The 12,445-nt window shown below is 39.4% G+C and overlaps 1 long non-coding RNA gene across 1 annotated transcript; it reads right to left on the reverse strand.

Annotated features, from left to right (window-relative positions):
* Positions 1–7,932: 7,932 nt before the first annotated feature.
* Positions 7,933–9,034, reverse strand: LOC109200468 (uncharacterized). Its single transcript, XR_002060647.2, has 3 exons — positions 8,661–9,034; positions 8,167–8,562; positions 7,933–8,061 (listed from the first exon to the last, which is right to left on the reverse strand). It is a non-coding gene; the product is annotated as an uncharacterized LOC109200468 (long non-coding RNA).
* Between the last annotated feature and the right edge of the window lie 3,411 nt (positions 9,035–12,445).

Here is a 12,445-nt window from a genome sequence, read left to right on the forward strand (position 1 = left end):
ACATTGAAAATAACAAACGCGGACGGTTCTGATATTGATGCAGATGCTAATGTTGGAATTATAAATTACCCTTTAAACACCATTTTCGCGCAATGTGACGTCACATTGGGCGACAGACTGATTTCACAAGCCAGCTCAACTCACCCCTACAGGGCTATAATAGAAACATATTTAAATTACTCAGAAGAAAGTCTGAAGACTCAGTTTAGCGCTGGGTTGTTTTACAAAGATACTGCGGGCGCCCACGACTCACACATGGTGACCAATGATCCGAACCGGGGGTTAGTTCGGCATGCGGCTTACAGTCAACGCTCGCGAGAGTTCCACGTCATGGGACCGTTACATTCTGATATTTTTTTCTGCGAACGATTATTGCTCAATAATGTGGATCTGAGGGTTAAGCTCACGAGAGCCAACGATGCTTTCAGCCTTATGGCGCCTCAAAATGCTAATTACCACCTGAATATTCTAGGAGCTTCATTGTTTGTACGAAAAGTCACTGTGTCCCCCGCTGTGCGCGTAGGCCACGCTTCCGCTCTCCTGCAAGCCAATGCATTGTATCCCATCTCCCGGATTAATGTAAAAACATTTTCAATACCCGAGAATTCGCGGATATCACATCATGAGAATCTGTTTCTGGGTTCACTCCCCTGTTATTTAGTCATTGCTATGGTCGACCACGAGGCCTTTACAGGCCGTTATGATTTATGTCCTTTCAACTTCCAACATAACAATTTAGAGTTTTTGGCCTTGTGTCACGAAAGTAAACAAATACCAGCCAAAGCGTTTCAACCCAATTTTGCTGAGAATCACTCCGTAAGAGAATTTTACAGCCTGTACACCGCTACCGGAAGAAACCTTAAGGATCTCTCCTTATGCATTGACAGACAGGAGTTTGAACAAGGATATACACTGTTTGTTTTCAATTTGAATCCATCAGATGACAGTCAGGCCTTGTCACCGGTGATAAATGGCAGCTTGAGACTTGAAATGCGCTTCAGAGTACCGCTGCCTCACACAACCACACTGATCGTTTATGCATGTTATGATTCCATTCTCGAGATCAACTCCAAAAGACAAGTTTTGGTCGATTATTACTGAGAGGCTCCCCCCTTTTGTATTGAATTATGAACAACCATCAATTGGAGAGTATAATGAGATTACTAGTTGGGGACAGGTTTTTTGGAGTATATGCAGAAGATGAATTATTAACATTACTCAAACGCTCGTTTAAACGGCCCACATATATTATTATAAATACAGACCCAAGGCACAAGCCTGGAACTCATTGGCTGGCGATTTCATTAGACGAAGATGAAGGCGCTAGTTTTTTTGACTCGTTTGGATTCCCCCCAGATTATGCTTTTTACCCTAAAAGCATTGTAACGTTTCTGAAAAAGCATGCTAAACGAGTATCTTTCCATCAAAGACAACTACAGGCCCCAGTTTCTACCGTATGCGGACAGCATTGCATATTTTTCTTGGCGCATAAATCGCGTGGAAAGACTTATGATGATGTACTTGCTTTATATGGCTCTAATCAAAACAAAAATGATACCATGGTCTCATGTTTTTTAAAACGATTTATCAGATGTGTATTAATATGTAAAGCTAGCAATTTTAATCAAACTTCATGTTCTCTGAAAGCTTTTAACGTTTGTAATTCGTGCTCAAAATAATTTCAATAAAACTGAAAAATGTTTCTGTAAAAAAAAAAGTGGTGTATTGTGCTTATTGTTAAATAAAAACATGAGAGAAAATTAACTTTAAAAACACAATCTTTTATTTCTGGTTTGGATTACATCAGAAATTTAACCATGTGGGTGATAAGGAAATTCTCTTCCTTTTCTTCTTTTTCTTAACAATAACATCTTCCTCAGATGATCTGTGGTATTCTCCTGTTTCTCTCGATTCTTTTAATGCTGCTATTTCCCTTCTAGCCGATAAGTTTGTAATTGTGGATAGGGGTATTTTTAGATCCGCCAAAGTTTGTGCAAGCGAACTCCAGCCTGTTGGTTTCACACCTGGCCGAGAGCTTGCTAAAAATTTCATCAGATCGAGCATATGACTTCCAGGTATTGGCTTCTGTCTATGCATGAATTCCCCGTCCTCAGTCCATCCTCCGGGGCCTTTTGATGCTAATATTCTATGCATTAGATATTCAGTGTTTCTCTTTGAGCGAGGGTTTATGTGACTTAATACGTCCTGTAAAACCTTATTCACACTACCCATCTGCTCCCCCTCCTCGCTTTCTTGCTGATGGTAATCATGTGATCTCTCAGTCTCCACTACTTCACGCTCCGCGGGGAGTCTTAGTGTTATTTGTCTGCTTTCATCTGATTTTTGTCTTTCAAGTACAAGGTACTTTTGTAAAAGCACGTTATACTTTTTTATCTTCTCATCTGGGGGTAGACCCTGAGTTTCCAATACACGTCTCATTTCACTATCGAGCTCATCTGCAGCCTTGTCTCTGATGGTTGGTCGAGAAGCATTTGCATGTGTTTCCTGTAAGCGTTTGATCTGCTCAGGCGAGATCAAATACATTTTCTGCATTGTTATTTATGGATCGCGCCTATAGCTAAATCAGCTACCATGGGTAAAACTGTTGTGAGGAGTGGTAAAAGAAAACCTCCTTTTTGAGTCAATAATTTTTTCTTCTTCCTGATTCCATCCTGTCTGCATGCCATCTGTCTGATCTTCTCTTTGTATCGTTTCAGCTTGTTATGCTGGCATTGTGTGATTGGAATATTTCCTTTTAAGAGATTCATACAAATCTCACAAATAGCCTGAATTAAATCAGGTGAGCATTCTTGTAAAATAACCTTACGAATTTTAGGCGAGCTTCTGGTTAGTGTTTTCAGCAAAGCAAAGTTTCTTCTCAATCTTACAGACATTGTTTCTGTTATTTTTTCTTGGGTAAGAAAACACACAGCTGTTCTGAGGGTAGTATCCCTGTTCTCAGTCTTAGCTGCTCTGGACAGGTGGGGGTTAAATCTATCAATAAATATCCGTGTGGCTCTCTCGTGGCTTCTTCAAAACTCTCCAAGAAGAATTGCACACGTCCTGGACATATTTGTCTAGCTAGTGTATTAACTTGTAATTTATCACGAGGGTTTTTAAATAACACCATATAAGTACTGTTCAGACTGATCGTCCTGCTGTGTTTGCCTTGTAAAAACACATTTTGTGTCAAAAACATTACGCTCATATTTTTATGGTGTCTGTATTGCGTGAAAATCCGGACCACTTCTGGATGATTAGCTGCTTGAAAAATAACATCATCCAGTACAATGAGATGACTTTGGTGGGAGGGAAACAAGCTCTCATCTTCAAAAGATTCAGGGAGACCCTCAATGAATTTAATACTTTTATTTTTCTCTTGAAGCTCAGAATACAGAGGCTGAAAGGATGTATAAACCCACACAACATTGTCAATAAGCTTGTTCAAAACATGTACACAGTTTTCCAATACAGATTTCACAAAAAATGTCTGCCACTTGGCCCAACAACCATACAGGAAAATGGGACTTGAAGTCTGGGATCAAACTCGATTAAAGCAGGTTGAAACATTTTAAAAAACAGCCAACAAAAAACAAAAAACCAAGATTAATCAATAACCAAAGGGTAAAGCCAGACCTCCTGGCAGCAATCTACGCTTGTCATAAACAACCCGAAATTTTTTGGGGAATGATGAATTTTTCAGTGAAAACCCAGCTTTATTACGAAGGATAGTGTGCTGAGGTGCCTCAAGTGTAGACCCTCCTTCACAGTTATCAATATAATTGTCAACCAGGTTTTTTACAGATTCAAAGTTGACCCTTTCGCAGACATCGTGTGTTTGTGTGATCCCTTTTGCTTTCAAGACAACTTTACCTTTTTTGGTCATATAGCCATAGCTTTTAGGTCCAGCTGCAACAAACTCTGTAATGAAATCATCCTGCTCTAGTTCATTAGTGAGGTCACCCAAATATCTACCTAATTCTAGTTCAGATTGATTTTGTTTGGTGAGATAAACAACACTGTCAGTGTCGTAGTAAATGGCTCTCTCCTGCAACTGATCCAAATAACTGTAGAATTTCATACGCCCATATGAAGTAGTGAAGGCCGCAATGAAGATGTTATCTGTGGAGTTTGGCAATGGGGCACAGAGTTCGCCATAACACCATTGAATAAGCGCTACATCCTCACTGACAAAAGAGAAATATGTCACTTTGTATTTTTGAGAGAACATGAGATTAAAGAACTCCTCGGGGTCACTCACGAGTTTGCTCTGTGTGAGATTATTTCTCTGGCCAAATTTTCCCCAAAAAGAGTTTAAACACAGTTTAGCCATTTGTCTTTTAGCGGGGTTTAGTTTCATGTTTTCAGGGTCTAAAGTGATGCCTTGCTTAGCCTGGTAGTCTTTAATGTAAAGCTGTTTATCCTCCTCAGTTACAACATCTGATGGGTAGCCTGAAGCTTCTTGTTTTTTGCGCAGGAAATGATGTACATAGTCTGTGAATATTGTGTTACTCTGTTTCTCAAAGTGCCATACCTCGGTGATTCGACTTATTTGATACCCCTTTTCTAAGGCAAGGTTAAATTCTGGAGTGGTCCAAACCCCTCTGAGTGCTCTCTGCTCGTTGCTATGGTTACACGCCCCCTGTTGGTTGTTCATTTCAGCACAAGTGCGACAGAGGGTAAAGAGAAGCTTGCCTGACTTTGTTTTATAGGGTAAAACGGGAAAATATAGTGCTCTGGGTGGGTATACAACCGCTTTGATAAACCCAAAGTAGTTTTTAGGATGCTGAAAATTTCGAAAGATTATTTGAGGATGTTCTAAGGGGTAACTACAGGTGCTATTTACAAGCGAGGTAACATCCACATAACTGCAGCGCAGCCGTGCAGGGCTTGTACGCCCTCCGAAGAGGGCGTGGCGTGGGTTCAAAGGGTCAGGTGGATCGTAACGTTTGAGAAAACTGATTACACTCTCATCACTATGTTTTAACTCGGTCCACTCATGCTCCCAGATTGTAACAAGACACACATTATGCTCAGCTCTCAATCTAGCGAGTCTTTCTTCAGTGCTGCTGTTTAGCTCTGCAAAAGTGAGGTCTAACAAGGGATTAATGTCGGACTGATTTGAAAAGCACTTAACACACCCATGAAAGTAGCAGCCCAAAAATTCCCATACATATGTTTTATTATTAATTTTGGCATATCCATCTACATAATAACTACCGAGCTTTTTTTCTCCTTGATTGAGCACATGTGTGATAAAAACACCTTGTGTGTACGAGAGATATTCTAGCCATTGAATTGAGGCAGAGGAAAATGATTTGGCCTGATTACGGTAATTTAGGGGACATGGTATTGCTAAAGAATTGGCTGGCAAGAAATTTGTTAAATAAGTTTTCAGGCAGGCACTTGCAAGCGTGTTGCGGCTGAAAGGATCTACTCCTGTCTCTTCAATAAAACCGTTTCTAAACAATGTACAGCCCCGAGCTAGAATTTCAACATCGTTCTGGCAGTATAACAGGGCCTCCTTCATGAAATTAAAGGTACCGGAGCTGACGGAATCATACCATTTGTAAAAATCATGCCTGCCTTGCGCTGTCATCCGCTCCAGACTGTAAGCGGAAGGGGGCGGGTAGGGGCCTACATATTTTAGAGTTTCTCTGGAACTGAAAGAGTGTGGAAAGTAACCTTTAACGCTGTCTTGAAAACCCATAGCCTTTGGGGATACCTGACAGGGGCATAGGGAGAAAGCAGCTGGAGTCCATGTATCGTTGATTAAAGTCTGGGTCTGTAAAGCTGATCACTTTGGAGCCTTGCATGATTAAGTGTGGTTTTAAACCTTGTTTAGCCATTCGGCTTAAAATAAGGTACCCATCGAAAGCTTTTGAATTATGGGCGATAAAAATACACCCCTTAAAGAGTGGGCGTCTAAAATGAGCGAGAAACTTTTGCACACAGTCCTCACCAACACAGTTCCAAGATTTAGCATCTGATGTTTTTGTACAGACCAGAAAAGGAGTGTGCTCGCCGTGTTCGTTTACGAACGTTTCAAAATCATAAAAAATCAACTTGTTGTTGTGTTTTGTCTCGCGTTCTAAAACCTGCATGTAGCACTGATGCGTTTGCTGATCAGTAGAGATTTCCTGGCGACAGATTGGGTATTTACTCTTAGCACATTTGTGGGGTTTACCTTTTACAGGAATATAATAAAGTCTCGAACACTTGGCACATTTTTTATAGAGCTCGCAGTTGCTTGCGAGTCTTTCACGCCTCTGCAGGAGTTTTTTATGGCTCTCGAAACAATAGGAAGAACGACAGGTGCGATTACAATCGCTACATACAATAGGAGAGAGGGAATGTTCGCTGCAGTCAGGCTGCATATAGACTGAGCAGCGAGCAGGACAGAAGTGGGATAACACGTGATTGTACCCCGTGTAACAATGATTACATACATAATCTGTACCCATAAATCCTTTTAGATTTTTGACAGCATAGTAATGATTGTCAAATAAAAATAAACAAAGGGTTTTTTCTGTATTTGGTGTACTAGTTTGAAATTTACAAAGGCTGCGATCGTTTTCGTTATGGTAAAATACTATAATTTTACATCCGAGTAACATTTCAAACGTAATTATTTGATTAAAACCCACAGGCGTTTGATCATTTAGACCAGCTTTTTGCTGAATTTCTCTACCGAAAACCTCTGCCTGTTGATCGTTAAAATCGGGGTGCAGCAGGTGGGCAAGACTTATTGAAAAACATAACCTGTTGAACGGGTTATGAACCACATATAAAAAGCGCCTCTTCTTCTTAACAATTTGATTGTTGAGTATCTGACTAAGATGTCTCTTTCCACTACCGGTGGGGGGTGTAACGATCTGAGCAACGAGCTCCAGCGAAGCTTCGCACATTACTGACCAGTTTGACTGTACGGCTCTCAAAAATAAATTTTCAAATTCACTCAAATCACGATTGTCCCTTAAAATAACTGAAACATTATTTTGTAGCTGTTGGCCTATCAACTCTAATTGTATAAGATCACCTGGACGTGAATGCGAGAAAATCCTGTCTGATATTTGACAGGCGCTGGCCATTACGCCTTGATAATAGTGTGCATAATCAGGTATATCGTTTGGAGGAGGGAAATTCAAAATTTCTCTAATTTCAACGTTATTAAATTTATTTCTAACAATTATATGCGGCTGTGATGAATTGCTGGAACACCCCTGCTCTGGATTACCCCCCTAGATGAAAGGAGTGATCGCGACCATTGTTTACTGGGGGGAGAACTGAGCAAATGCGGACTATCGTTGAAACCGCTTAACAACGGTGGGGGTGGACTGTGGTTAACAGACTCACCGCATGGGGTAGAGCAGATCGAATGCTGGCTATCGTTAAAATTATTTTGGTTCAACCTGTTTATTTGGCTCAATAACTCTGGAGGTATTTGAACCTCGTGCTGTATTTGTGCTAAGGCTTCTAAAGCGCTATTAAGAGCTGCGAAAGGGTCAGAAGAGGCAATGTTTTGCTGAGAGTGAGCCTCAACATGCTCCACTCCTAAATTCTGAGTGTTATTTTGCGGGGCAGCTTGACTAGGGGCTAATCGTGCAAGAGCTAAATTAATCATTTCTAAAGGGTCATTATTGTTGATCACATCAGGTTGTTCATGATTTTGCGGAGGTGTATTCTGTGAATGATGAGTATTTTGATTTAGCCTAGCTAACGCTGTTTCTAAAGCAAGAAATGGGTCTGTAATATCTTGTTCCTGGTTATCCATTTTTATTGTTTAACAAGAATATATATATATTTTTTTTTAAAAATAAAATAAAAAAATAAAAATAAAACAGAAACAAAACACAGAGTTTTTTAGTTTGAAAAAAAAAAGCAAAGTGAAAAAAAAAACAACCTTTTTTTTTTTTTATAAGATGAGTTGCACTAATTCAGCGAACAGAGATACAGCTCGAAGAGCGATGGAAGCGAGCTGGTTTCGCTGTCTGCGTGTTTGCCTTGTGCTCCTTATCCTGAGTGGCCTAACGATCCTCCTACGCCTCCTTGTGAGATGCCCTAAGAATTTGAGGGTAAGATACAAATTAGTTAGTGATGTTTAATAGAAAAGGCGATAGTTTTTTATAAAATGAGAAAAAAAAAGAAAAAGCGAGAGTGACTGACCTCGATTGGATCTCAGAGGCAGGGGCTGTGGATGTCTTGGTCCCGATGCAGGAGGAGAAGCTCCGGCGGGGGCACTGGGAGCGTGTGCGGCGAACAGTTGTTGCCTCTCCCGGACGGTTAGATGGAGGTTTTTCCCTGAGGGGCGCGGGGGAGCTGAAGCTCCGGCAGGGGCACTGGGAGCGTGTGAGGCGAACAGTTGTTGCCTCTTCCCGGCGGTTAGATGGAGGTTTTTTCCCGAGGGACGCGGGAGATAAGAAGCGGGGCGAGCCCGCTCAGAAAGCAGGTCCTGCCTCTCGCGGATCGAGAGACGGATATTCTTGCCTGTAACTCGCTCTAAAACCGGTGGTGAAGGAGTTGGTGATCTCGGAAAACCATAATTATCCAGATCCGATATGTCTGAAAAAAGTTTTATAAGTTAAAAAGAGGGTTAATGTTTTGTTTTTTTCTTGTACAATTAACTGTTAAGAGGGAGAACAAGAATCAAGCAGACCTACCAATTTGATCGAGAGAATCCAAAAGAGAAGAGTCGAGCAGGCTTATTTCAGAGTCTAAAAAAGAAATAACAAGGAGTATTTAAAAACAGGACAAAACAGTAAAATATAAGCATTATATGAACAAGAGTAAGAAAAATGAGGTACCTGCTGAGGACATGATCGCTGCTAAAGTTTAGTGTACTAAAGCACTTTTAGCTCTGTGTGTTAGAGGTGAGCTTATATATATATTTTTAAAGTGTATTCCAGGTGTTAGAAAAACCTATTTTGCAATGTTTTTGAAGATGAAAAGCTTTTTCTTGAAAGAAAAGGAAAGTACAAAATGTAGTAAGAAAGCAAGAGTAACACTTACCGATTGATATGCACATAGGGAAAAGCGGCGCCAGTTGTTGAGACGGTCCTGAGAAAGGGGTGTTATTCCAAACTCAAAAGCAGTCTGAGCGGCGCCAGTTGTCCACGCTTCCGAAGTCAGCTGGTTTGTGAGAGAGCGACGCCAGTGTTAACCTGAGCGGGGGTCATGGTCATAAAAATCCAAGCTGAGCCCGATTGGCTAGCCGGGGTGCGAATGGAGCCGCCCCTTTGTTATGTGATTGGCAGCGGGGCGAAGTTAGGCGGAGTTGGTCTCCGGCGCAAATTTTCAAACTAGGTAAGCAGCATTCGGGGATGAGCCGGGGAGCGATCAAGAAGGAAAAATTGTGCGCTGGTTGCCGGCCGGTGCGGCTCGGAGCGAAGGGAGAACTTAGAGTTTGCGCTGAATTTGAGAGGGAGCTAGTAAGGGGGATCGTTTGAAGAAAAAAAGACTAAGGGTTTTTCAGGGTTTACCCTGTTATCGAATATAAGGTTTTGGGTATACGGGGGTATATCGGGGCCGATACTGTAAAATGTGTGCGTACTCGTACTCGTAAAAGTTAACCGATACCATGAACCGATACTAATGTAGCCCGAATTTGGGAGTAGATACTCATAATTCCCATGGACTTGAACGCCACGGTAACATAAGGTGTTCACTGTTATGTGATGTAACTGTACCCTGAATTTAATTTGCCCTGTAATATGTCACAAGGTAAATACAGGTAATTAGAGCAATCAAACTGTTATGTTAATCATAAAGTATTATTTTATGGTATGTAACTCTGAAGGGAGTTAAAATATTGTTCAGAGTTCTAATTTTCTGGAGGCCCGTGAAGGTAGCATAAAACGGGACCTGTGTATCTGTTGCAATGGAGGAGGAGAAGAGAATGGCATGGAGAGATGCACGAGGTTAGCTGAACCAAAGTGAGAGACTCGGCTAGTTTTACTGAGATTAACTAGCACAAAAGAGTGTGTAACTAGAAAGCTAACCGTGTGGGAGCTTCGCAACAGAGTGTGGGTGAAGTGACTTTTTGTTTCAACGGTCGCACCACCGTGGAAAACTGTGTTTCCAGCTACGATCGCCGAGGCTAAAGGCTAGCCCGGACTGCTTGGCTGCACCACGGAGGCAGCTGCTATGGACTGTCGGAGAGCTGGACAGTGACGGGCTAACGTGCTGTAGCAGAGACAGCATCGGGTCCGCAGGGAGTGGATTTAGTGTGGGACTGGTGAACGGCGACCTACCGAGCAACGGAACTGTAAGTCAGACTTTTGTGCTCTTACTGGGGAGAAGAGGATTTTTCTCCATCGTCCGGCGTGAGCAGCAAACAGGCCTGCAACAAGTGTGAATGTGAGTGTGTGTGGGGCCCATGTGTGAATATTGTATGTTCAGTGGAGTTATATAACGTGTTTTGGAGTGTATATTAGTGAGTAACTTACCAAAAGGTGATAACATAAGTTGGGTTGTTTAATATAATTTGAAAGGGAATTATTTCATTTGGTTAAGGAATTGGAATATCATTTGAGTTTAAAAAAGGGATGTGTTGTACAGTATTTGTCTCTGCCCTTACGTTCAGTAAACGTTTCGTTTGTGTTAAAGAGTTGCCCTTACGTTCAGTAAACGTTTCGTTTGTGTTAAAGAGTTGTCTGGGGTCGTTTCTTTACTACTGGTTAAGTTTAACTTGTGTGTGGTAGAAGTATCGGATTTTGTACTCGGTATCGGCAAGTACTCAGATCCAAGTATCGGTATGGGATCGGTTTGAAAAAATTGGTATCGTTGCATCCCTAATATTAACCCAATGTGAATGTTTGCTTTCAAAACACCTAGAGTGATTAACCAATCAGCTTTGAAACCACACCTGTGCAGTCAATTGGCTACCTAACAACATTCAGTCAGCATAAAAAGATTCCAAGGAACAGGGCACTTGAACACATGAGAGGAACTACTGTTACTGACCATGCCAAAGACAAAAGAAATCAATCTGGAGCTCAGAAAGAAGATAGTAGAGGCTCATGATAAGGGGGAAGGCTACATTGCCATTTCCAAGCAATTCACAATGTCTAGAACTGCTGTACGTTGCATCATTGCCAAGTACAAGGAGACAAATTCAGTAAGAAACAAACCTGGCTGTGGTCGTAAGCGCAAGATTTAAGTCAGCAGGGCATGATTGCGGATGGCGTGCAGGTGCGTCCGCCTTCCCTGCACGGCACCGCAGGCCACACCCTGCCAAAGGGGGCTAATAATTTTGGCTCCAACTAATGCACACACGTGTGTGTGTGTGTGTGTATATATATATATGTGTGTATATATGTGTATGTGTGTATATATGTATATATATATGTATATATATATATATATATATATATATATATATATATATATATATATATATATATATATATATATATATATATATGTATATATATATATATATGTATATATGTATGTGTGTGTGTGTGTGTGTGTGTGTATATATATATATACATATATACACACATACACATATATATATATATATATATATATATATATATATATATATATATATACATATACATATACATATATATATATATATATATACATATACATATATGTATGTGTGTGTGTGTGTGTGTGTGTGTGTATATATATATACATATATACACATATATATATATATATATATATATATATATATATACATATATACACACATATATATATATATATATATATATATATACATATATACACACATATATATATATATATATATATATATATATACATATATACACACATATATATATATATATATATATATATATATATATATATATATATATATATATATATATATATATATATACATATATATATATATATATACATATATACACACATATATATATATATATATACATATATACACACATATATATATATATACATATATACACACATATATATATATATATATATATATATATATATATATATATATATATATATATATATATACACACACATGTATATATATATATATATATATATATATATATATATACACACATATATATATATATATATATATATATATATATATACACACATATATATATATATATATATATATATACAGTTAAGCCCATAATTATTCATACCCCTGCCAAATATTGACTTAAAGTTACTTTTGTTCAATATGCAAGTTCTTTTTTGAGCAGAAATGACACAGGTGTCTCCCCAAAGATAATAAGACGATGTACAAGAGGCATCATTGTGGAAAAAAATATTTCTCAGGTTTTATTTATATTTTAGCAAAAAGTATCATGTCCAGAATTATTCATACCCTTCTCAATAATCAATAGAAAAAAGCCTTTATGGCTATTACAGCAATCAAACGCTTCCTATAATTGCAGACCAGCTTTTTGCATGTCTCCACAGGCATTTTTGCCCA

This window comes from Oreochromis niloticus, unplaced genomic scaffold (genome assembly GCF_001858045.2).
Source record: "Oreochromis niloticus isolate F11D_XX unplaced genomic scaffold, O_niloticus_UMD_NMBU tig00000245_pilon, whole genome shotgun sequence".
Taxonomy (NCBI): Eukaryota; Metazoa; Chordata; class Actinopteri; order Cichliformes; family Cichlidae; genus Oreochromis; species Oreochromis niloticus.